At 38.5% G+C, this 25,694-nt stretch overlaps 1 pseudogene; it reads left to right on the top strand.

Moving 5' to 3' along the window:
- The first annotated feature begins 21,250 nt into the window (after nt 1-21,250).
- Nucleotides 21,251-22,201, top strand: LOC131902729 (vomeronasal type-1 receptor 2-like; annotated as a pseudogene).
- The last annotated feature ends 3,493 nt before the right edge of the window (nt 22,202-25,694 follow it).

Genomic DNA, 25,694 nt, shown 5'->3' with positions numbered 1-25,694 from the left:
CAAACTGACCTATCCTGGTGGTGGGATGGCCAAACACCCTAATTGTCTTGCTAGAAACCCCATCCAAAGGCTGAGGGATCTGGATGCAGAGATCCATGGCTAGGCCCTGGGTGGAGCTCTAGGAGTCCAATTAGCGAGAAAGAGGAGGGTTTATATGAGCGAGAATTGTTGAGACCTTGTTTGGATAAAGCACAGGGACAAATAGCCAAACAAATGGAAACACACGAACTATGAACCAATGCCTGCAGGGGCCCCCAACTGGATCAGGCCCTCTGAATGGGTGAGACAGTTGATTGGCTTCATCTGTTTGGGAGGCATCCAGGCAGTGGGACCAGGTCCTGCGCTTATTGCATGAGTTGCCTGTTTGAAACCTGGGGCCTATGCAGGGTCGCTCGGCTCGGTGTGGTAGGAGGGGACTGTACCTGCCTGGACTGAGTCTACCAGGTTGATCTCAGTCCTCGGGGGAGGCTTTGCCCTGGAGGAGGTGGGAATGGGGGGGGGTGGGCACAAAATTTTGGGGAACACAATACCACCACACACATCAACATAACAAAGTCACTATACAGCAAGCCATTTTCATGCTAAGAAAGGCTTGAAGTATGTCCAAGAAAATAAAGAATAAGATAAGCATATTCACTGTCCCCACTCCTGTTCAACATGATGCTTGAAGTCTTAACTAGATCTAAGTGAAGACAAGAGAAGGAGATGAAGGGGATATAAATAGGAAAGTATCTTATTTGCAGGTGATATCATTCTATACATAAAAGACCTAAAGACAATCTTCTAGCAAACTCCTATAGCTGATAAACACATTGAACAAGAAGCAAGATACAAATTTAACACTGAAAACCAATGGCCTCCCAACAAACAATAGACACACCAAGAAAGAAAACAAGATCATTCATAATAGCTCCAAAAATAACTGGGAATAAATATCACTAAGGAAGTGAAAGACTTAAAGACCTCCTGTTCTCATGGATTGGTAGAATTAATATTGTAAAAATGACTATCCCACCAAAAACAATATACAGATTCCACATAATCCCCATCAAAAGTCCATCATAATTCTTCACACAAGTTGAAAAAGCAATTTAAAATTTTATATGTTAACACAAAAGACTCAAAATAGCCAAAAACAATCCTGAATAATAAAAACTCTGCCTGAAGAATCACCACATCAGATTTCAAGTTATACTACAAAGAAATAATGATAAAACAGTATGGTGCTGGCACAAAAACAGACACGTTATTCAGTGAAATACACTGAGATCCCATATATAAGATGACACACAACCACTTGATTTTTTTTTCAAAGTTCCCAAAAACGTATGTTGGAGAAAAGAGAGCATCTTTAACAAATGTCTTCGGGGAAACTGGATGTCTACTTATGGAAGAATGAAATTGATCCTTACATCTGAACCGGTACACAGATAAATTCCAAACAGATCAAACATTGTTAGGCCTAAACTCTGGAGCTACTAGAAGAAAGAGTAGGGAGTAGTAAAATTGAGGATATAGGCTCAGGTAAGAATTTTCTGAATAAAACTATTATGCCAGCAAAACTATGCAACAGAATTAAAGAAAAAATAAAACTTTCCATGGTAAAACTACATTTTTAAAAATTGTGATTACCAAGTCAGCTATTCAGAGGATCCTAGAAGGAATGCTCCCCATTAAAGGAAAATGACATGAAGTGGCCACAGGGGTAAAAGAAACAATACCAGGACAGTTATTAAAACAAGGTCTAGCCGGGCTGTGGTGGCGCATGCCTTTAATCCCAGCACTCGGGAGGCAGAGCTAGGCGGATCTCTGTGAGTTCGAGGCCAGCCTGGTCTCCAAAGCAAGTTCCAGGAAAGGCGCAAAGCTACACAGAGAAACCCTGTCTCGAAAAATCAAAAAAAAAAAAAAAAAAAAAAAAAAAACAAGGTCTAAGAAACCACAAAATGGTAGGAGCTAATGCACATCATTCATTTACCATCTTGAGACGGTGTCTCATTGTGTTATTCTTTCCAGCCTGATACTCACTCTGCAGATCAGACTGGCCTGGAACTTGCAGAAATCTGCCTGCCTCCACCTTTAAACTGCATGGATTAAACGAATGCACCAACATGTTCAGCTAAATTATTTTTTCAGTAGAGACATAATGTGAAGTTTATGGGAATAATCAGATGAACTCACTAGAGAAACATTAACTATAACCCACACCATGCAATCCAACTTCAAGTGTTCATCTGAATGCAGAGCCTCCCACATACAGTGTTGTTACCTGTGCAATCTAGTTTGCATTATAATGTACGTCTCTACAATGTGAAGAAACTACATGAAATGTTAACAAGATAAATCAGCCAGTTTGAGAGACTCAATAGTTATACTGTGAAGGTTAGGTTTCAAAATTTTATCAAGTTTTGCACATCTCTATTATTGAGAATTCAGCTATATAGCATGACATAGAAACATAGAAAAGGGGAGAGAGAAGTATGATGAGAGAAAGAATGTGAGGATCCACCTGTGCAATGTGAATGTCTTTGCAGATAGAGGATCTATCCAGGAGCTTCTGAATTAACTGAGGAACATTATCTCATCATCTTGCCATGTATACATCCACATAAACAAGATTTTTGAGGAGGAAGAGATCTCTGATGCTTCAAGTATAGGAAGGCACCCCTGATAGCTCCTTTTTCTACTCTCCTCCCATTCCTGAAAATTGACTACAAAGTCACACACTCATTTACTAGGCAGTATATGGTTAAACATTATTGTGAGCTAGGGAGATAATGAACAAGTAGATATTGTAAGTCAGGACAGACTAACAGAGCATACCATCGTGAAGTGAGACAGAGAGAAAGACCAAATGTGAACGATGGTTCCGAGGTAAAAATTATCAGTCCTTGGCACAGTGTTGGCAAATGAGATGGCAATGTTATAGGTGTGGTGTTCAAATACGGGAAAGCATAAGTAGTACAATCTCATTACAGAAACAAAACTTAAGTCAATTTTTCCTCAATAAATAGTCTGGGAAACAGTTCACCTAAAAGAATGGGGGACAGATGCTTTAAAGAGAAACTAAGAATCTGAAACCAAAGGACAACATTTTTAGACAATCAATTCACTATGAAAAGTCTATGACAATATGGAAGAAAAGTGACGAAATTCAAGGATAGAAATTGAACATGAGGAATGTATTTGACATAATTGGAACGAGGTGACATTCAAAGTAGAGCCACTGTAAAATGATTTTCATAAAAGTTCACTTCATGAAGCTAGAAAAGGCTAGGGTGTTGCTTGGCCACAGTGCAGAGAGTCTCATAAATGGGAGGGAATTCACAGAGAGAGGGAAACACCCTCTGAAGCTGCAGTTCCAGGGCACCTTGGGAGTTGTCCCCACTCAGTGCCAGGCCGTGTCATGCTCCATGCTCCAAGCCTGGTCCTTCCTCTCTCATGGCTCCCACCCTTAGGAATCTAGGAGAGTATGCTGCTGGACAGAATATATGCCAGGGCTTTCTCTGTGCATCTAAACAAGACAAGACCCTTACTCCTTTTCCACGTAGAGACACTTCCCAAAAAAAACTCTTTTGTTCGTTCTAGCCTTCACTAGAAGTCAGCATTAGTCAACACATCTTTTTCTCAACTTGGACTTCAATCTGTATTTCAGTTTACTGAGGTTTTAGGGTTAAGAGAAACTGTTGGTCAACGGAGATATTTATTCTCTGGAAGCTTATTGCAAAACTAACTGAGAAATGTCTCCATTGCAACATTATTTTTACAATGGAACTCTAGTGCAGACTTCAAAAAGACAGAACTCCCAATCACAATCATTAGGTGGTAGCAAAATATACATATTTTCCATTTAGTTATATAAAAGCTTTCATTGCAGACGTATCCCTTTCTTTGAATTTTAGCTTGTACAATTAATTAAAATCATTTTGAGTAGTTATGTAATATTCATATATTGTGTCATTTTCAAATTAATAAGTTGAAATTAACAAAAGAGAAGAGAGAATGAAAAGAAGAGAAATTCACCCCTCAAAATGGGTGACATAAAGAATTTCTGCAGCTGAAAGAGGAACATGCTTCGTGCAAAGTAAGGAAGACCCAAGACAGTCCATCCCCACGCCTCACAGGGGAGAGGTCCTGTTTCCCATGAAGCCCCTTTCAGAGTCTCACTTCCCAAGACAGCAACAAGGCTATTTTCCCTTCTCTTTCAGCTACATCTAGATTCTCTGGTCACCTCTGTCTTGGGTTGAAAGGAAAATTGACTCACCTGTGTTGTGCGTGTTAGAGTGAGATGCTGAGTCTGTCTTCTGATTGGACTCTGGTCCGTGACTTACAGTTTTTTATTCCCTGATCCCTTTCCCCTCATGACCACTAATTTTTAGCTCAACTCTAGATCCATGACAACAATTTCATTAGGGATTGATAATAAGTTTTAAACACTCTATTCCAATTACCTGTCAGGTAAAACAAACCCAGTTTACATGAGCAAATCCAAAGAAGTGATTAGCAAGATTCCGAGAACTTTTTTGTGGTCCCTCAGAGTGCACAGGATATCACAGGGACAGGCACCGGTGGCACCTAATTGTCTGCCTCATGTCCATTTTAGAACCTCTGAGAGACAGCCCAGCACACACTCCTGGTCAGATGCAGTGTTTCAATACAGTGTCACCTATTTACAACTTCTGAAGGAGTATCCTTGAAGTCTTGACTTTTTCCTATGCTGTCAAGCTTTCCTATGCTCTGCCTGCTTTGAAGCTTTGGCACATATAAATGATGGTTCTTATGAATATATATGAGGTGATTTCATTTGACTATTGGTTATTTCCAGAGTTCTAGAGAGTTTATGAAAATTTAGTGCAAAACTAAATTTTAATTTTAAAAAATGAGCAAAGTCAAAACCCTGTAATTATAAATTCATTTGAATTAAACTTATTGTGATTGTACAAGAAGCAGGCAATGGATGAATGGTGAGGATAAAAATAGCAAGATTATTCTTGATTGTTCTCTCTCTGTGAACCAACAAACAACCAAAAGATAGATTAAAAAACGTATGTATGAACATAAATTGATAAGCTATATATTAAGAGGAATCTGAACAATAATCTATACAATTCACACAAGCAAATCTTGTTGTGTGTTATTTTGTTTGTGTTCTGACAAATAAAGCTTGCCTGGAGATCAGAAGGCAGAGCTAGCCACTAGTTAACCATAGAGGCCAGGCAGTGGTAGCACGCGCCTTTAATTACAGCATTTGTGGGGAGAAAGCAGGAAGATCAGGAGTTCAAGGCCACCCTGGGCTACAGTAGATTGAACCAGTCTAAAACAGAACAGAGCTGGGTAGTTTTAATGACCGCACTAGGAGGTAGAGATAGGATCTCATCCCCGATTCAATCTGAGATTTTGTAGAGGTAAGAAATATCTATTGGCTGCTGCTCTGCTTCTCTGATTTCCAAGCAAGCGTTATTTATCAGAATATAAACAAAATAACATATAACAAAATCTATTCACTATCTATACAAAGCCATTAACAAACAAGACAGACAAACCGATCAAGAAGAAAGTGTAAAAGACTACTGTATATAATTAAAACCTGGGAAGACATACAGTAATTTTTTAAAATGAGCCCTAGTGTCCTGGACACCACTAATAATGCACAGCTTCCAAGGTGCTGTACTAATTTTGATTCTATCACCCGTCCCAAAAGACCAAATATGTAACCTAACCAATCACATACATTGTTCTACATGTAGCCAGCCTACCAGCAGAAACCCAGTGAGAGAATGTCTAAACCTTCCCCTTTTTCCTAACACTAACCAGCTTTCCTACTTCTTCTGACTGCTTTTAAGGAATTCCTGAAATGCAAATGGTCCTGATTGTCTCCCTTGCTGTAGCAAGTTGTGATGAATAGTTATTAGGTATTCACAGCTGGTTGGTTGTTAATTATTTCTAAAGGTCTCCAGTTACCTTATTAAAATGTTACAAGACATATTATAAATGAATTTGGAATTATTTTATTGTGTGGTTGTAAGGGGGTTGTTTGGTACTGAGTTTAATGTGTCTCCTCTGAGTTCCTATCTTCAACTGTTGACTTTGTACCAGTGCGTAGTTCCTATCAGAGAAGAACACCTAGACAAACATCTTACAGAACTCAGTCTTAGGATCCCATTTGCATCTGGCAGCCTCCTGATTACAAAAAAAAAATAAAAATATAATTCACTGACAATTATTTTCCCTTTTGTTGTGAATAAAATGTACTGTACCATTTAGGACAACTCTAGCTAGATTTTGGAGAACTTATCACTAAAACTTCCTCAGACATCAGCCTGACTTTTTGACATCCTGGGACATCAACCTGACTTTTTGAATTATGAATATGCCCCCTTCTGTGATGACTAAATTTGGATGTCCGTATGGCACACCTAGGAAAATGGAATATCAATTGAAGAATCACCTCCATAAAGTTGGCCTTTGGGCATGACTATGGGGCATTTTCTTGACTTCTCTAATTGATATAAGAGGGCCAAGCCCACTATGGGCAATGGCATCATTATGCATGTGGGTCAGGGCTATATAAATAACAAAGCTAGTAAGCAGCACTCTTATGTGGCTTATGTTTCAAGCTCCTGCCTTGAGTTCTTTGTTTTTTTCCCAGATGATGGACTGGACTCTGTAAGCCATATAAACCCTTTCTTCCCATGTTTGTTTGGTCAGTGTGCTGTGGGATGCTCTTTCTGTACACTGTGAATATGTGTCACTACCATTGGTTTATAAAGATTAAATTTGATAGAGGAAGACCCCCTGAAAAATCTCTGATGGGAACAGATGGCCTAGATGATCTAATGTTTCAGGAAACCTCTGTTGTTTCCTTTGAGTTCTGCATCCAGAAAGGATTCAAGGATGCTGGCTGAGATAATGCAACCAACAGACTTATGGTGATATATCATTTGTGCTGAAATGTGATATTATTTGTATGTTAATAAAGTTGCCTGGGGATCAGCGCTAAGAGCAAGCCATTAAGCAGAAGTCTGGTAGTGGTAGCACATGCCCTTAATCTGATCACATGTTAGGCAGAGTCTCTGTGTGTTCAAGGACACAGCCAAGCGGTGACCAAACCTTTAATCTCAGTACCAACCAATGAGACCTGGAGGTCTGTGTAGACAGGCAGTGACAAGGAAGTCATGTGGTTGGGTTACAGCCAATGAGTAGTCAGAACAGAAAGGCAATAAAAAGACAAGACACAAGAAGAAGGTCTCTCTCTCAGGGGAAGGACTGGTAAGATAAGGTGGTCTTAGCTCTTGGCTATTGCTAGATCTCTGGGCTTTTAAGTCTTTATTTGGCTCTGTGTTTCTTATTTAAGAAGACCATTTAGAATTACATCTACACAGACTACTCCAGTCAGTACTTGACCATAATCCTAAATTTTCTGAGGATCCCCATAACATTAACAGCACCCACAATCAGCAGGAAATAGCCTAGAAAACTACACCTACATGCCCCCCCAAAAAAATGGATTATGGATGTTTTTCTTTGTTTAGAATGTTGGTTACAAATTGTTATGGATAATGGCTTAAGTCTTTTTTTTTCTTTTTAAAATAAAAACCCTGAATCTAATCTCCTTTGTTTAGCTTTATTATTGACAATTATCCATGTCTCAACTGAATGTACCAGGCCCCACTGACTCCCCATGGGAGACCTTGCCTTGGAGGAGGTGGGAATTGGGAGTGGGTTGGGGAGAAAGGCTGGAGGAGGCAGGAGGATGGAGGAGAGGGGGAATCTGTGGTTGGTATGTAAAATTAATAGAAAATTTTTCAATAATAAAAAGAAAAAGAAAGAAAATGGGGGAAATGTTGTGGGATAATGCTCTTGTACACTGTAAAGATTTTTCACTCCTATTGGTTTAATAAAATGCTGATTGGTCAGTAGCCAGGCAGAAAGTGGAGGTGGGGTGATCAGACTAGCAAAGGGTAGGAAGAGGAAAGGTGGAGTCAGAGTCACCAGTCAGCTGCAGAGGAAGCAAGAAGAGAATATCAGACTGAGAAAAGAGCCACATGGCTAAACATTGATAAGTATTATGGGTTAATTTAAGTGTAAGAACTAGTCAGTAATAAGCCTGAGCTACCAGCCAAGCATTCATAAGTAGTTTTAAGCCTCTGAGTCAATTATTTGGGAAGTAGCTGCCAGGTATTTGGGAGTTGCTGGCCAGAAAGAGAAACTTCTGCCTACAGTCAGTGTTTTACTACAGCAACAGAAAGAAAACAAGGATACCTTCATTCCTTTCTCTTTTTTCCTTTCTTATATTGAGCATCCTATGGGGACTATATGTAACTACTCTTGAAATAGCGAAACACCTGACCAGGTAGCCAAACCGCACTTCATTATATATAAAATGAGTAGCTCAATGCTACATCAACATTCCCCACATTATAAACAGGTCCAGGTCCACAGTGGATGCTCTGAGCGCATAGACCAAAAGACATCTTCCCCCATAGCCTCAACTCAAGAAGCAGCATCTTGTCTTCTTTCGAAACTATAAATATGTACAGTTGAAAAAAAAAACAGAATTCCTAGACAACAATTACATAGTTAACACCATTTTACAGATTAAAAACAAAATGCCAGTAACATGGTCAAATGCCCTATCATACCCACACAGACTGGGAACAACATAGAACAGAAGTACCTTTTCATTTTTAAAATGTTTAAAAATAGATGCAGCTTTAATAAGATTTTGGGGTGCTCTTGATATCTTCACCCCTTAATATAACCCACTGGCACCTTGAGAGGTGACTATAACCAGATATTTAATAATGCATAATGAATGAAATAACAGCTGTGTCCTATTACATGCACCTCCCTGACTCTATAGAGTTATTTTTTTCTTCCGTCTCCTACTTCTTCTCTTCCTCATCTTCATCTTTTTCTGGCTCCCCTTACTCACTTCCTCTTCTACCTCCTGCTGGGAAATTTTACCAAACCTCTTTGTTCCATCAAAGTTTCCTCAAGACTTATATATAGTTCATAATATCCTTCTCAGTGATGTACAGTTTCTTTTCACTGCTGATAAGTTATTATAACCCAGTTTTGCTCCATGTCACACTTGTCAGGTAGCTCCTCTGGCAAGGATGGGTGTCTCATGGGTCCTTTCTTATATCCATGCTGGAATTTTGACTGGCTTGATCTTGTGCAGGTCCTGTGTAGGTAACTACAGTTACTATGAGTTGGTGCATGATACAGCCATGTCGTCCCAGAACTTGGCGTTCCCAAGCTCCCCCAGTCTACAGCTCTGATTGCATTCTTTCTATCCATTTTTTGTGATGCTCCTCTGAGTTTAAAATGGGGAGTAGGTTATATAGATGATTCATCCACATCTGTGGCTCTAAACATTTCTAAACACAACCACATGCACAGATGCTTTTAATGGGGGAAAAATCTTTTTTTCTTTTTTTGGAAAGAGGTTCTTCTGCATCCCGTAGACTAACCTTGGTCTCTCTATGATAGCTGATATTGACTTGAATTTCAGATCCTCCTGCCTCCATCTCCTGAGTGGAGAAATTACAGGTGTGCATCACCACATCTAGAGAATATGTTTTAATTGAAAAGATTTTTTCTCTTAGAATATATTTTGATCATGTTTTCCCTCAACCAATTCCTCCTAGGTCCTCACCAGCTACCTACTCACCCAACTTTATGTTCTTCTCTCTCTTGTCTCCATTTAAAACCAACAAACAAGTAAAACAAAACAAAAACAAGAAAACAACCCAAAACTCACAAAACAAGAAATCAGATATACAAGCAAAAAACCAATAAGACAAACAAAATGCCCAAACAAAGCAAATGGAACAAAACAACTACAAAAATACTACAGAGTTCATTTTGTGGTGCCAACTACTCCAGGGCGTAGACTTACCCTTAAGCATGGTTAATATACCCAATGAGATGCCATTGGAGAAAACCACTTTTTCTTTGGCACTAAGTCTCAGTTGTAGCCAACTGTTTGATTGGGGGTGGGACCCTGTACCCGGAAATTTCTTAAACTTTGTTTTTCAGTAATGAATGTGACTCCTAAGTTGCCAAAGAAATAAGACACCATCAGAGGGTTAACAGATACTCCTGATTCTTTATATACATAGATCATATGTATATATGTTACAAATTCTATTTCATCACCTTCTTGTAATGTATACATTATTGTGAATTTTTGAAAGACCAAGTGATAAAGCTCTTAATTTTATGGTAAAATTACATATTCTTGCTGATTTAAAAAAACAGATTTATGACATTACTAAATTTATATAAGATTAAAGTTTATCAAATAAAAATTGAAAATTGGGAAGGGAGCTAGAGAGATTACTCAGCTATGAGGGTACTTGCTGCTTTTGCAGAAGACCCAAAATCAGTTCCTAGCACTGACATGGTAGCTCAGAACCATTTGAAACTCCAGCTCCAAGGGACCCAATTCCCTCTTCTAGTTTCATTAGGCACATGTGTGGTGCACAGACATACATGTAAGCAAAATACTCACACATATTGAAAAACATGAATAAACCCAATAAGTAAATAAAGAAAGAAAAAGGAGTTGGTGAGATAACTGGGTCAGTGAAGTGTTTACATTTGCAGCTAAGTTGAATCCCTGAAACACACATTAAACACACACACACACACACACACACACACACACACAGAGAGAGAGAGAGAGAGAGAGAGAGAGAGAGAGAGAGAGAGAGAGAGAGATGGCACACACCTGTAACTCCAGTCAATTCTACCTGAAGAGTTTCAGGCCACCAGTAGAGATACTTTTTCAAAGAAACCCAAAGGACAACAGCTGGTGTTTGCTCTGCATTCTACATTCATGTTCACACACAGGCACACAAAACTGTACATACATGAACATACACACACACACTCACATAAGCATGATAAAATTGACACATTCCTAAATGTGGTATATGTGTTAACTATGATATTATTTCCACAGATAATTTATTCAGCTAATAGCAGTGCCATAGAATGATTTACGCTTCCTTATGTCTTTCCCCTTTCCTTCACTTAACCTGAATAACTCAAATTACTTTCCAGCACAAACCTCCCTCTCTCTTCCTCTCCAACTCACTCTCCCTGTTTCTCTTTGGAATATACTTTTCAGTATTGTCTAAAGAATTTTTCCATGAGGTTTAGGGAACTAGCCATCATCCCTTCCCCTCATTCTATGGTCCCAAAGACAAACCAGAGTTCAATTTCACCAAAGTTCCCAGTGGGGAAACAATTGGTTTATTGGGCTAACTTACAGAGCAGGTAAAGTCTTTACTGTTATGATGAAGGGTGACCCAAAAGCAATGGAAAGTTTTCACCCTTCATCAGTGAGGGCTTCCCCATAGCCATGTGGTACATATACACAATGGAGTACTACTCAGCAGTGAAAAAAATGACATTATGAAATTTGTAAGCCAAGAGTGGGAGAGCAATGAAAGAGATATCATGATAGAGAGAGATATCATGTGGATAGGAAGAAACCAGGTGCTAGTGGACTGAAGGGATGGCTCCACAGTATCTAACTCTTGCTGGTTTTGCAGAAGACTTCTATTGGTTCACAACATCTGTGTCAGATGGCTCACAATGGCCTGTAATGCCTGGCACTTCCGATCTCTGTAGGAACTCAAAAACGTGGTTACATACACACATGCCCACAAATATACACATAAATAAATTTAAATAATATTTAAAAGATTAGGAAATGAAAAAGGTGACCGATCAATGCCATCACAAAGAGTAATGTTTGGCCTACACAAGGAAAAGCTTTTCAATGATGAATAAAAGTTAACAAAGTTGAGAATGTAGGATGGTTTCAAGCCTTCAGTGTTTAAAATTCATATTATTTATCTCAACAGAAAATATTCCTTAACATAAGGTATCAAGTTCCCTCCCTTTGATCCATTAATATCAGTAATTTATCCTTATCCTTTTCTTTTTCTCCATAGAGAAAGAATGACTCCTGAGAATGTAGCAATGTGGATCCTCTTCTCCCAGACAGGCATAGGAATCCTGGGCAATTGGTCACTTCTGCTTCATTATTTCATTTTGATATTTACTGAAAAGAGTTTGATGCTGAAGGACCTGATTATAAAACACCTAATCTTTGCTAACTTTTTGGTTATTATCTCAAGAAGGACTCCACAAATAGTGTCAGAATTTGGTTTGAAATCTTTCCTGGATGACTTTATATGTAAACTTGTTATATACTTTAATCTAGTACCACAAAGTGTTTCCCTGTGCACCACATGTCTCCTCAGCTGCTTTCAAGCAATCACAAGCAGCCCCAGCAGCACAAGATGGATGAAGCTTAAACAGAGAGACATCAAGTACATTGGTTCCTCATGCTCATTTAGCTGGTTTGTGCATCTGATCCTCAACATCACAACGGCTGTGAGAGTAACAGATCCTCATAAGAGTAGGAATGGCACCAACAGATTCAGTTTTGGATAACGTGCTGAGTTTTTTCTGGAACCATTACAGCTTCACAGTATTTGTTTCTGTTCTGCTTCAGTGATGGTCTGTATTTGGGTCTCATGGTCTGGACTAGTGTTACCATGGTGTGCATCCTTCACAGGCACAAGAGAGAAGGTACAGCATATTCACAGTGCCCAGGACTTCCCTAGAGTCTCCCCTGTATCCAGAGTCATTCAGTCCATTCTGATCTTTGTGTGGACCCTTGTCACCTGCTACCCCATCCTGATTCTTTATATGGTGTTCTTCGATAATTCAGGTTGATCAGTTCTAAATATACTTGCAATCCTACAAACATGTTTCTCCACATCCAGCCCTTTCGTTCTCCTCAGAAATAAAATTCTGCCTCCAGGTTGTACTTTCTTCATTGTAGAAAATGTAAAAATTTAAACTATTGTCACATGTTCTAGTAGCTTATTTTCTCTAATATGTTCATGTGTTCCTTCATTAACCATGGCTCTGTCTCCTTAGACCTGATCAACCAGAATGTTTTATATGAATTTCACAACAGGAACAGCCTTGACTATAGTCTTAGTCCTTCAACTGAATGACTTACATGAAAGTAGGAGACACTGCAAAGTAACTAGGAATTTCAGTCATTTGAAAATAGCATCTTTATAGAACTGGCTCCTGGCTTTATAAACCCATTGATAATCTATCCTGTGACAGCATTCACCACTCAAAATTGTCTGTGAAATGTGTGCAGTGTTAGGCAGTGCCCAGCATTTAACACATATATGTACAAATTATACATAACTTGAAAATTTTTGATTACTTTTTGGTGAAGTAATGGTGACCCTGAGAAAATATATCAGATGGACTAACCTTTCCTGAATGTTCAGTCAGAGTTCCCTGGCTCTCTGTTTTAATCTTGAAGTGAGTATTTTATTGTATTCCTCTAAGTGCAGAAGGTTGGTGAGAGTCTTATCAGTAGATTTGGGGTTTATATGAAGGGTTGGTGCTGGGAAATAGAACATTTGGGGTTTGAGAGATGTACTGAGATGGGCTGAAGATCAACTCATGTTGAGAAACTAAACTGAATAGAATAGATTGGAAGTAATAACTTCTGGAAAAATTAGCCTAGGTGAACCCTAAACCCAACTTTGTAAAGTCGTACTTCTAAATCATTTGTGCCAGTGAGGTGGTAGAAGAGGAATGGGAGCTATTTGGGAGAGGTGTGATGCAACCAAAACTAATGATGTTTGGGAAACTCATGTAGTAATTTACCAGTGTATAATCTGATTGGAAAATACAATTTAAAATGGAATTTTAACAGAGATTTTCAGCATGATTTACCAGAAGACATAGGTTTTCAAACAAAAATCCTGTTTTTAGATGAGATATATATTCCTTTATTTATTATTTGGAGAGACTCCTGTGTTGCAGAATATTGGTACACTGCATAAAGATGTGTTGTTCTGATTGGTTTAATATAGAGCTAAATGGACAATAGCTAGACTGTAGAGAGTAGGCAGGACTTCCAGGCAGAGGAAGCAGGAAACTGGGATTTTGCCAGCAGACTCAGAAGAAGTCAGATGTGCCCAACTAAGAGAGGCTAACAGAGCCACATGGAAAAATGTAGATTAGAAAATACATGGGTTAATTAAGTAAAAAGAGCTGGTTGTGAAAAAGCATAAGCTAAGGGGAAGCTTCATAATTAATAATAAATCTCTGGGTCATTATTTGTGGGCTGGGGGTACAAAGATAGTCCAACAAGAAAGTGTGCTACACTGCTGAGACTCCCAAACCATTGAGATATGGCTGTTGTTCTTGGTTGCTTACTTGAACTGGATGGTAAGACTCTCCTGCTGAGTACACCATATAGGTTAGTTGAAAAACATAGAAAAATCAGTCTTGAACTGACCAGAAAACTTTTTTCCTGTTGGCTAGGTAGCATAGTCCTGGACGTGCTACATCAGCATGTGGGAGAGAAGAGACATTAATGGTCTTATTCAGCACTGGACCCTGCATACTACAATAATGACCTACCCAAGCAAGATGTACAAATGGTACATTAGTGCCATGGTTGTTACTCAGATAACCAGTTGCTTTCTGATTTTATCTGGGGCCAATGTCTCAAGAGGAAATCATGCCTATTCCTACAAATCTGGTCAAATCTCCAAATCTTGGGAGATCATAGACCCTATAGGGCAACCTACAACAGCTGTTTTGTTAAGTAGTCATATTGTCCAACTGCTACCTTTTAAATATTTATGTTTGTACTCATAGATTTGTGTTGCACTAAACCTTGGTCAGAGAAGCTTCTTTTTTGTAGTGGTTAATGCATGTACTCATAACTAGTCAAGTGCTGAGAATGTGATTATGAGTACTCAGCCATAGACATCCATTACTCCAGGTGCAGGGGACACAGCATATAAGAAGCAGAAAGAAAATTACAAACTAGAAGATACAGAGGAGAGCTATGAATTCTGTCCTCCATATAAGACATGCCTGTTTCCCATATGAACTTACAGCCACTCTGGTTACAGGCATGAGATCTACACAATGTTCAGCCAGTGAAGATTCCAACATGGATGGGGGAAGGGTTACTAAGGCCCCACTCCTATATACGGCACCATTGGCAAGTGATCAGTTCTAAGAGCAGGAGAGTGACTTTTCCTTGGGTGTTTGAGAACTAAGTTGTCCAAACAACAGTGATTACCCACACCCATGAGCTATCAGAAGTACTAATTGGCCTTGGTGGGTCACATGAAAAAAGAGAAACAAAAGTAGAAAGGCTGTGAAGTTGAGAGTGAGATACTCTGGAGAACATATATTGGAAAAGAAGTGGGGGAATAGGTATGACCAGGCTACACTGTGTGTTTGTGTGTGTGTGTGTGTGTGTGTGTGTGTGTGTGTGTGTATAAAAACTTACATATATATATATATATGTATATATACATATATATATATATATATATGAAGTTTTAAAATCATAAAAGTAGTTTTAAATAAACATAAACCCCCTCAAACTGATGATTCTTTCGTAAATATATGCCATCAAAATACATGCACATTGCAAATAGAATCCCTTTGCTAGGAAGTTCAGAGAATCCTTATTTAGGCAAGCTCAAAATTGGATTCCACACATCAACTGTTCAAATACATAACTGTAAACACATGCACTAGAGTTTCCTCAGACATGAAAATGAATGGAATCGAGCAGCACAGCAATCAAACAATAAGCTCTTAGAAAATGCAGCTTCAAAGAAATGAGATGTAAAAGATTCCTGGATCTCCAGTTTTAATGCCCCTTAGTGCTGGTTAGTAACTTCTGACATCACCTAAGACATTAGGTGGTGAGTTAAAGCTGCCAGGTCTGCTCAAATCCAGACAAAGCCACATATTTCCCTTGTGCCCTCTCCCCTGCCCTAGGCATGGGACTTGTGTGGATCTCCTTGTGACACCTCGAGTACTCTAAGGACTCACAGAAAAGTTTTTCCCAACTTTTTATAATTGCTTCTGTGGATTTGCTGTCTTAATCTGGACTTTTTTCTTTTACAGGTAAGTGGAGCAAGGCTGTTGAAAAGGTATTCTTAATTCCCCATATAGATGCTGTTATGGATCTAGAGCTGAAAATCACAGGTCCTGTGAGGGAAAAGACCAGGGAACTATAAGCCTGTAAGTAAGGGACCAGAGTCTCATCTCAACAAGACAGACTCAGTTGCTTACTCCAACTTCTGTGTTAAACAGAACACACAGTAAGTACATTTTCTCTTTATACCAAGCCACAAGTGACTGGAGAATCTATATTTAGAGGGAATAAGGGAAAGTTACTGTTGCTAAGTACTGAAGTAAGATGATAAAAAGGATTTCACATGAAATGGAAGCTATTTTTTGCTGGCAAAGGATGATGGACAGTTTCCTGCCTTTCCCTCTCTGTGCATTCAGGAAGCTCCAAAGGGTCCCTTCTTATCTTATGATACATTGACTCCACTCATTTCTATATGTGTTATGAATATACATGCAAATGAAAACATCCAGTTAGACAGACAGACAGACAGATAGATAATAAATAGATGATAAATAGGTAGGTAGGTAGGTAGGTAGATACATAGATAGATACATGTTGCATAGGGAGGTAGGTAGATAGATACATACATACATAGATACATAGAGATACACAGAGATAGATAGATATGTAGATAGATAATAGATAATGTAGTATATGTGTATGGCTAGCAGAGGAGTGGTTGGATATTCTTCCATTTTCCTCTCTACCGTTTTTATTTAAACAAGATCTCTGGCTGAATCTAGAGCTTGTGTTTTTTTTTTCTAAGTTGATGACCAACAACCCCAAGCAATATCATGTAGGCAGTGTGATCTTATCTCAGGTCTTGATACTTGTAGTAAGTGCTCTTACCTTTTACCCCATCTATTCTGCCCATGTATTATCCATTTTAGGGGTTGAATTCTGTTCTTATTTTTCCCTCCTTTTGGAGAAAAGTTCCTTTTAAGATTTATTTCTATTATTTTAGATTACAGGTATTTGTGTTTCTATCTGTTTGTGGGTATGTTCATATATGTGTACAGGAGCCAGTAGAGCCCAGAGGTATCGGATTCTTCCTAGAGCCGGAGTTGCAGGCAGTGGTGAGGCACTCTGTGGGTGTCACAAACAGAACCCAGGTTCTTTGAAAGAACAGCAAGTGCTTTTAACTACTAACCCATCTCCCAGCCCCCAAAGTTACCAATCTTAAAATCACAGGTGTGTAAGCCATTAATGACTTCCTAAAAAAAGATGATTTATTTTCTTAAAGAAATAGGTACTTTAAACCACAGCTTTTGTGTGACTGAATGGACAGTGTGCATATTGAGCAACAATGCACACACAGAATGATTGGCTCCTCCTCATTGCAGACTCATTTAGAATTCCTGTGTTTCAACTGAGAATTCTTCCAGTTAGTTTTGCAAAAGTTTGGGACAATAGATACCCTTCTACATCAGCTTAAGGGATGTACAGAAAACACAGTTACTATTATCCTCAGCACTTTATCATGAGAATTATGAATACTAGTCTTGATTGAAAACCGGATGGGGAAAGCTAACTGTTGACTGGTGTGGTTTTGACCATTCCTGGTACAATCTAAAGTTCAGCAGACATTTAGGACATAAGCCCAGAGTTCAAGTGAAAAGGTGATGGAGAGTCCTGGCCCTTCCAGGAACCCAGAAAGAGCATCACAGGCTGGACAGGGCTGGACTCAAGCAAAGAACACTGCAAGGAGAGCAGGGCGGGGTGGGGGGGCATTCTGGGAACTGTTGCTTCTGAGCACTTCCCTCTGTATGTGAATCCACTACAAATTCAGACACAGCTTCTCCAGCTCCCTTGATGCCCAGCCTGAAAGCCACTTTTCTAGTTTTTCAAAATGAATTTATAGAAAATTCTCCTTTGAAGTGCATCAGAGAGATGACTAGCATTCATTTTCTGGTTTAGACCTTTTATCACTTTTCCTCCATGTTGTTGAAGAAATTTCATATTGAGCTATCTGTGTACTGACAAAGTCTTTCCTTTCTAGATGTTCTATTATCTCTTTACATCTTCCACTTCCCATTATTTTGGAAGAACTGATTATTATTCATTATAGACTGATGAAATGACTGAACCCAAATACGGCATCTATCACAAAATATGACTCATTAGAGCTGTCTTAATCTGGACTTTTTTCTTTTACAGGTAAGTGGAGCAAGGCTGTTGAAAAGGTATTCTTAATTCCCCATGTAGATGCTGTTATGGATCTAGAGCTGAAAATCACAGGTCCTGTGAGGGAAAAGACCAGGGAATTATAAGCCTATAAGTGAGGGATCAGAGTCTCATCTCAACAAAACAGACTCAATCGCCCAGTACAACACTCACTACAATAACTTCTGTGTTTCACAGAACAGTGTAAGTACATTTTCTCTTTATAGCAAGTCACAGGTGACTGGAGAATCTATGAGTAGAGGGAATAAGGGGAAATTACTATTGCTAAATATTGAAGTAAGCCGATGAAAAGGATTTCACATGAAATGGAAGCTATTTCCTGCTGGCAAAGGATGGACAGTCTCCTGTCTCTCCCTCTCTGTGCCTTCCCCAAGGTCCAAAGGGTCCCTTCCTATCTTGTAATTCATTGACACCACTCATTTCTGTATGTAATATGAATATACATGCAAATGAAAATATCCAGATAGACAGACAGACAGATAGAGATAGATGATAGATAATAAACAGGTAGATATATAGACAGACAGACAGACAGATGATAGATAGGTAGGTAGATAGATACATATAGAGAGATAGATACATGGAGAAAGAGAGGTGATGGAGAATGTAGTACATGTGTATGGCTACCAGAAGAGTGGTTGGATATCCTTCCGTATTTCTCTCTGCCTTATTTATTTTAACAAGATCTCTGGCTGAATCTGGAGCTTGTGTGGTTTTTTTCTAAGCTGATGGCCAACAACCCTCAGTAATATCTTGTAGGCAGTGTGATCTTATCTCATATCCTAAAACTTGCAGCAAATGTTCTTACCTGTTACCCCATCTATTCAGCCCAATTTAAGGGTTGAATTTTGCTCGTGTTCTTCTCTCTTTCAGAGAAATGTTCCTTTTAAGATTTATTTCTATTATTTTAGATTACAGGTATTTGTGTTTCTATCTGTTTGTGGGTATGTTCATACATGTGTGCAGGAGCCAGTAGAGCCCAGAGGTATCAGATTCTTCCTGGAGCTGGAGTTGCAGGCAGTGGTGAGGCACTCTGTGGGTGTTGCAAACAGAACCCAGGTTCCTTGAAAGAATAGCAAGTGCTCTTAACTACTAACCCATCTCTCCAGTCCCCAAAGTTACCAATCTTAAAATCACAGGTGTGTAAGCCATTAATGATTTCCTAAAATCTTTTAAGTAACTAAAAGATGATTTATTTTCTTAAAGAAATAGGTACTTTAAACCACAGCTTTTCTGTGACTAAATGGACAGTGTGCCTATTGAGCATCATTGCACACACAGTGTGACTGGCTCTTCCTTCTTTTTGCAGACTCTATCAGAATTCCTGTGTTTCAACAGAGAATTCTTTCAGTTAGTTTTACAAAAATTTGGGACAATACATATCTTTCTGCAAAAGTTTAAAGGATGTACAGAATACACAGTTACTATTATCCTCAGCATCTCATGATTAGAACTGTGAAGATTTTCTTGATTGAAAACCCGAAGGGGAAAGCTAACTGGTGTGTTTTTGACTGTTGCTGATGCAGTCAGAAACTCAGGAGACATTTAGGACATGAGCCCAGGGTTCAAGTGAAAAGGTAATGGAGAGACCTTTGACTTCCAGAATCACACAAAGAACATCATGGGCTGGACAGGGCCAGACTCATGCAAAGATCACTGCAAGGGGAGCAGGGCACGGGGGCATTCTGGGAACTTTTCTTCTGAGTGCTTCCCTCTGTATGTGAATTCTCTGTGATTGCAGACACAGCTTCTCCAACTCTCTTGATTCCCAGGCTGAAAGGTACTTTTCTGGCTTTTTCTAATGAACTTATGGAGAATTCTCCTTTGAATTACAACAGAGAGATGACTAGCAGTCATTTTCTTGTTTGGACCTTGTATTGCTTTTCTTCCATATTGTTGAAGAAATTTCATATTGAGCTATCTGTGTACTGACAAAGTCTTCCCTTTCTGGATGTTCCGTTATCTCTTTACATCTTCCACTTCCTATTATTTTGGAAGAACTGCTTATTATTCATTATAGACTGATGAAATGACTGAGCCCAAATATGGCGTGTATCACAAAATCTGACTCATTGGAGCTGTCTTGTTTGAACACTGTATCTCATACATTGCCTGATTTTCCAACACTGTTTAATAGCCTGACAGTTTTTACCCTGTGAACCAATGTATTTTGTCTTATCCCCTTCTCCCTGTCTAATTTCATGCTAGTGTGCTGGGCAACCATTGATAGTTTTGAACCCTAACATTTGTAGTATGATTTCCGACTGTCTGTTTAACTGACTGTTAGATCTGTCTTGATAACATTTAATGTTGTTTCTTCACATTGCTGAGGCACTGAAATTTTAATATATGCAACAGAGTCATGCTAATAACTCTGCCTATGGAGGGATGGTTAATGTTTTCTAGTTGGGTGTTCTCAAATTACTTATAAACTTCATATTCTTTGTGTTTTGAAAATACAATCAGAGACCCATAGGAAGAAAACCTTTTCTCTCTCTTTTAAATTAGGGAAATATGAGCATAAATGGTTGTATTTTTAAAAATAAAACAATGCTAGTTATAATTTTCACCAGATTCAAATTTTCAGAATTTCTTACCATTTTTATTTTCTGGTTTCTCTCAGCCTGTGTGTTGACATGTACTTACCCTTTTCACTCTTCTTCTCACCTGTTCCTGTGTCTCTGGAAATAGTGTGAAATTTCCACTTTTGTCTATTAGAGATGCATTACAGGAAGCAATGAAGTCTAATGTTGACATTAATACACTCAATTCTTTCAGGATGTTAGAAGTATATATTGGATATTAATTTAGAAAAAAGGCATCAGTGGAACTGTGAAGACTATGAAGCATTAGAGGAATTATGAAAACTGTGAGTCCAATTTCCATCTTTTTTTTTACTCCAACATTTGATAACCCACAATGTGTTTGATCATGGCATTGTATCCTATTTATTGGGTAACTTGAGCTAAGACAGACAATTGACCTGATGAGACAATAAAACAATTTGAGCTCCTAAAAATTAATACACATTTAAATGTCTTCTTCCTGGTTGTACTGATGTGATTAAATTTATTTATCTCAGGTGAAAAGGATATGGTTCCTGAGAACTTGCCAGTGGGGATTCTTTTCTTTTCTCAAATAGCTGTTGGAATTATTGGCAATTGGTCAGTTCTTCTTCCTTACATCATGTCTGTATTCACTGGAAAAAGTCTGATGCCCAAAGACCAGATTTTAAGGCATCTGACTTTAGCCAATTCCTTGGTTATTATCTCAAGGGTAATTCCTCACATAATGGTACAGCTGGGCTTGCGATATCTCCTGGGTGACCTTTTATGTAAACTCACTCTCTACAGTAATCGAGTGGCCCGGGCCATTTCCCTGCACTGCACCTGCCTCTTGAGTTGCTTCCAAGCAATCACAATCAGCCCCAGCAACTCCAGGTGGATGAAGCTTAAACACAGAGTCTCCAAGTACATGGCTCGGTCCTGCTCACTCAGCTGGCTTGTGCATCTGATTCTAAACAGCAAAACAGCTGTAGATGTGATTGGACCTGATACTAACAAAAACTTCACCAAGAAAATCAAGTTGGGGTACTGCTCAACATTTGTTTTTGACAATACTGTAACTTTACTAAACCTGTCATTGCTTTGTTTCACTGATGGTCTCTGTTTGGGTCTCATGATCTGGGCCAGTGAATACATGGTGAGCATTCTCTGTAGGCACAAGAGTCAGTTACAGCACATCCACAGTGCACAACACACCCCCAGAGTATCACCTGAAGACAGAGCCACAAAAACCATCTTGACCCTTGTCTGTACCTTTGTCCTCTCCTACTCAATGTCCTTCATACTAGTTATCTATACTGTGGCATTTGACAATCCAAGTCTGTTGATAATCAACATATTTACATTCCTAGACACATGCTTCCCCACATTTTGCCCCTTCATCCTCATCCATAATAACAAATCAGATCCCAAGAAGCATTTTCCCTGCTGTAGGAGAAGGTAATTTAACATGGTGATTTGTGTGTTATGATAAATTTAAATATTCTTTCATCTTTATTGAACATTAGACTCACACATGACCAGGTGTTGTTTAGCAAGTCAATGGCTCTCTAAATAACCATTGCCAGTTATTACTGCTGTTATAATGCTGCCTAAACAGTTCCATGACATGAAGATACCTCTTTGCTTTTATTCCAAAAGCTAAGATATTAGGGATCATCATGTACTTTAGCATATCTTATGCTTAAAAGCAGCTGTTGAGGTATGAATTTCTCTTCAAGCACAGCCTGGACTCTGATCCCACTGCTGCAACTGAATTACAGAAAAGAAGAGCAAAGAGAAATCCAGAATCTTTGGCATGTGAGAATAACATGTTTATGTGATCAATTCCATTTTATTCATTCACGTTTTGGCTTCACTGATGTTCTGCATCTGATCTTATGATGTGGGTTTGTGACTCCACTTCCAGGTTCCTCTATGGGAAGAAAAGACAAATGCTGTCTATTTGCTGTGTCCATTGTTTCCTCAGACTTCCCTGGGAAGACAGAGACATCCCTAGTCATCCCTATTCTGCTGTGAACCATTTTCATCTCCTACTCAGTTGCTTGCACCCTGGCATTCTGTTTGACAGTCTGTGACAATCCAAGGCTGTGGAGGTTAACCTCTACATTTCTACAAGCATTCTCCATACGTTGTCTTATTTTATTCATCAGTGTTCTCAACTTAGTCTCCATAATCTCTTTTCCCTGCCATGGAAAAGATAATATTTTTCTAATCTCTCAATGTGTCACAAGTTGTTGATATCTGTTCATGAATATATACATATGTTCTTTATTATTTGTGCAAGTCTAAGCCTCATTGTGGACGAGACTGTATTAGGTAACGTGATGGTTAATGTTGATAGTTCATTTGATGGGATCTAGAATCGCCCAGGAAACAAACATCTGGGTACATCTTTGTGGGTAGCTTTTAAGATGGGTTAATGGAGGTAGAGAACCCAATCTAATTCGGCACAGTCATCAATCATCTGGTTATATTCCTGGACTGAATAAACCAGGAAAAACAAGTTGAGAACTGGCATGCATCTCTCTTTGCTATCTGTCTACAGATACCACGTGATCAGCTGCATCAACCTCCTAATACCATGATTCCTTCGCATGATGGACTGTGTCCTCAAACTGAAAGCTGAAATAAACCCTTCCCACCTTAAGTTATTTTTGTCATTTTTTTGAAAACATTGAGAAAATTAACTAAGTAACTCAATAGCATTCTAAATTATACTGATAAAACCATAAGAGTCATTGTAGTGACTACAGCATATTTCAATGGAGTTAAATTCTGAGGCTTTTTTTTGTCTTTTTACATTGCTATAAAACAGAAATCTCAATTCCTGCTGGCAGAAGATGGCAAATACTGCAACTTTTGGGAGGCTGTCAAGTCAAGTTGATCCTCCAGGACTTACAACATTATGTAGAATGGGATCAATATTTTTCCAACTTATGTGATTAAGATATGCTTAGAATTTTAGCTGTGTATATACAAGATAAAAAAGTACATAACTTAGAGAAGACAACAACTATTTCTTTTCCTCTTTCTATGAAATAAAAGAAATAAGAATTTAAACAAGGACCAAGTTCATTTAAATTAATGGTAACAAATAACTTTATTCATTATAAAACTGAAAGTTTTCCTACCATGATTTTTTAAGATTTATATAGTTCTAATCTGTGGTGATATATTGTGTCCCCAATAAATTGTATACCCTAATAAAAATTATCTGAGTGTCAGAGAACAGAACAGCAAGGAGATTAGACATAGAGGCCAAAAAAATGGTGGCACACCTGCCGTTAATCCCAGCATTCCAAAGGCAGAGATCCATCTGGATCTCTGTGTGTTCAAGGCCACACTGGAAAATAGAACCAGGCATGGTGGCACACAACTTTAATCCTAGGAGTTGAGATTTCATGTCTTTGCGGGAGAAAGACACACACTTTTAATCCCAGGATGTGATGGCAGGAAGCAGAAGGGTATACAAGGTCTGAGGACCAGGAACAGGGGCTTTTAAGCTTTTGGGCTTTTTAGCAGCAGTTCAGCTGAGATCCATTTGGATGAGGACTCAGAGGCTTCCATTTTGAGGATTCGTGGAAGCAGGGTTGGCTGAGAAGTTGTCGAGGTGATGGTTAGCTGTGGCTTTTCCTATTCCTCTCATCTTTCAGAATTCACCCAAATGCCTGGCTCCTAGGTTTTTATTAATAAGACCATTTAGCAATTTCATGCTACACTAATCTAATAATATCTAATTCTGTTGAAGTACTTTTTCTTTCATCTACTTCTTTTCACTAATTTATATGTTTTGGGGGGATTGAAGCCTGTGTTTTTGTCTGAATAATTAGACTGACTATATGAAAAATGGGATAGGTTATAGAGATTACTTAGTTCCATAATTTCCCAGATAGTAGAAGTCTAAATAAAGTGAATATCATTTAAAGATAATTTGTTGAAAACTTGAGTGTTGTCTGTTATAGTGTTTTAGTACAATAATTCTACCGCTCTGCAGGCTGAGTGAGACAAGAGGATTGTTATGAATCTGAGGTGGTCCCAAACAAGACAGAAAGTTTGAGGCTATCGCAACCTACCTTATGAGACCCAAGCCATTCAAAACAAAACATTAAAAAACAAACCACTATCACCATTACCAGCACCACCACCAAAAAAATTGAAGACAAAGAACTAAAAGTTGTCTTAGTTAAAAAAATAATAGGACTTATTATTGCCACTGCTCTTATTTACCCTCCAGAAAGTAACAGAGAAAGCATTCTGGTATCTACCTGGAAACTTCATCCCTACTGGATAACCTTCACAGTGCAGGGGAGATCTATTTACATTACTGGAGTTCAAAAATTATCATCAGTTACACCCAGCTGTGACACTGTGCACTGTGACAATGAATGGCTTTGCAAGACATGCTCATTGGTGTAATAGTAATAAAGATAATTGGTTTGATTACCAAAACATAAGGTGTTTATCTAACTTAATAGGGTTTTTTTTGAGAAATGGCCCTAATATACATTCCTGCCTGTCTTGAAACTCACAGAGATCTACCTGCCTCTGCCTCCTAAGTATTAGGATTGAAAGTATACACTATCTTGCCTATCACAACTTCATAATTTTGAGGAAAATATGTATTAAAAAGGAATAAGTCAACTCAATATATAATTGACAGTAGTTAAAATTATGTTATTGTGAAGTGTCAACAACATAAAAATTAATGAAAATCCATAAATATTGCTGTTGGGAGTATAAATTGTGATCACATGACCTTGACAATGACACCCACAGCACTCAGGGATTGTGGTGTATATGTGTGTTTATGTTGAATCTAGGACTTTATATATGCTAGCTCAACATTATCACTTGAGTTGGATCTATGGCAAAAATTCTATTTTTAAGTTTGTATCTTCAAAATGCCATCAGGTTTGAACCTAAGCACTTTACAA

Source organism: Peromyscus eremicus, chromosome 1 (assembly GCF_949786415.1).
Source record: "Peromyscus eremicus chromosome 1, PerEre_H2_v1, whole genome shotgun sequence".
NCBI classification, from domain to species: Eukaryota; Metazoa; Chordata; class Mammalia; order Rodentia; family Cricetidae; genus Peromyscus; species Peromyscus eremicus.
This window is presented reverse-complemented; position numbering and strand designations above follow the sequence as displayed.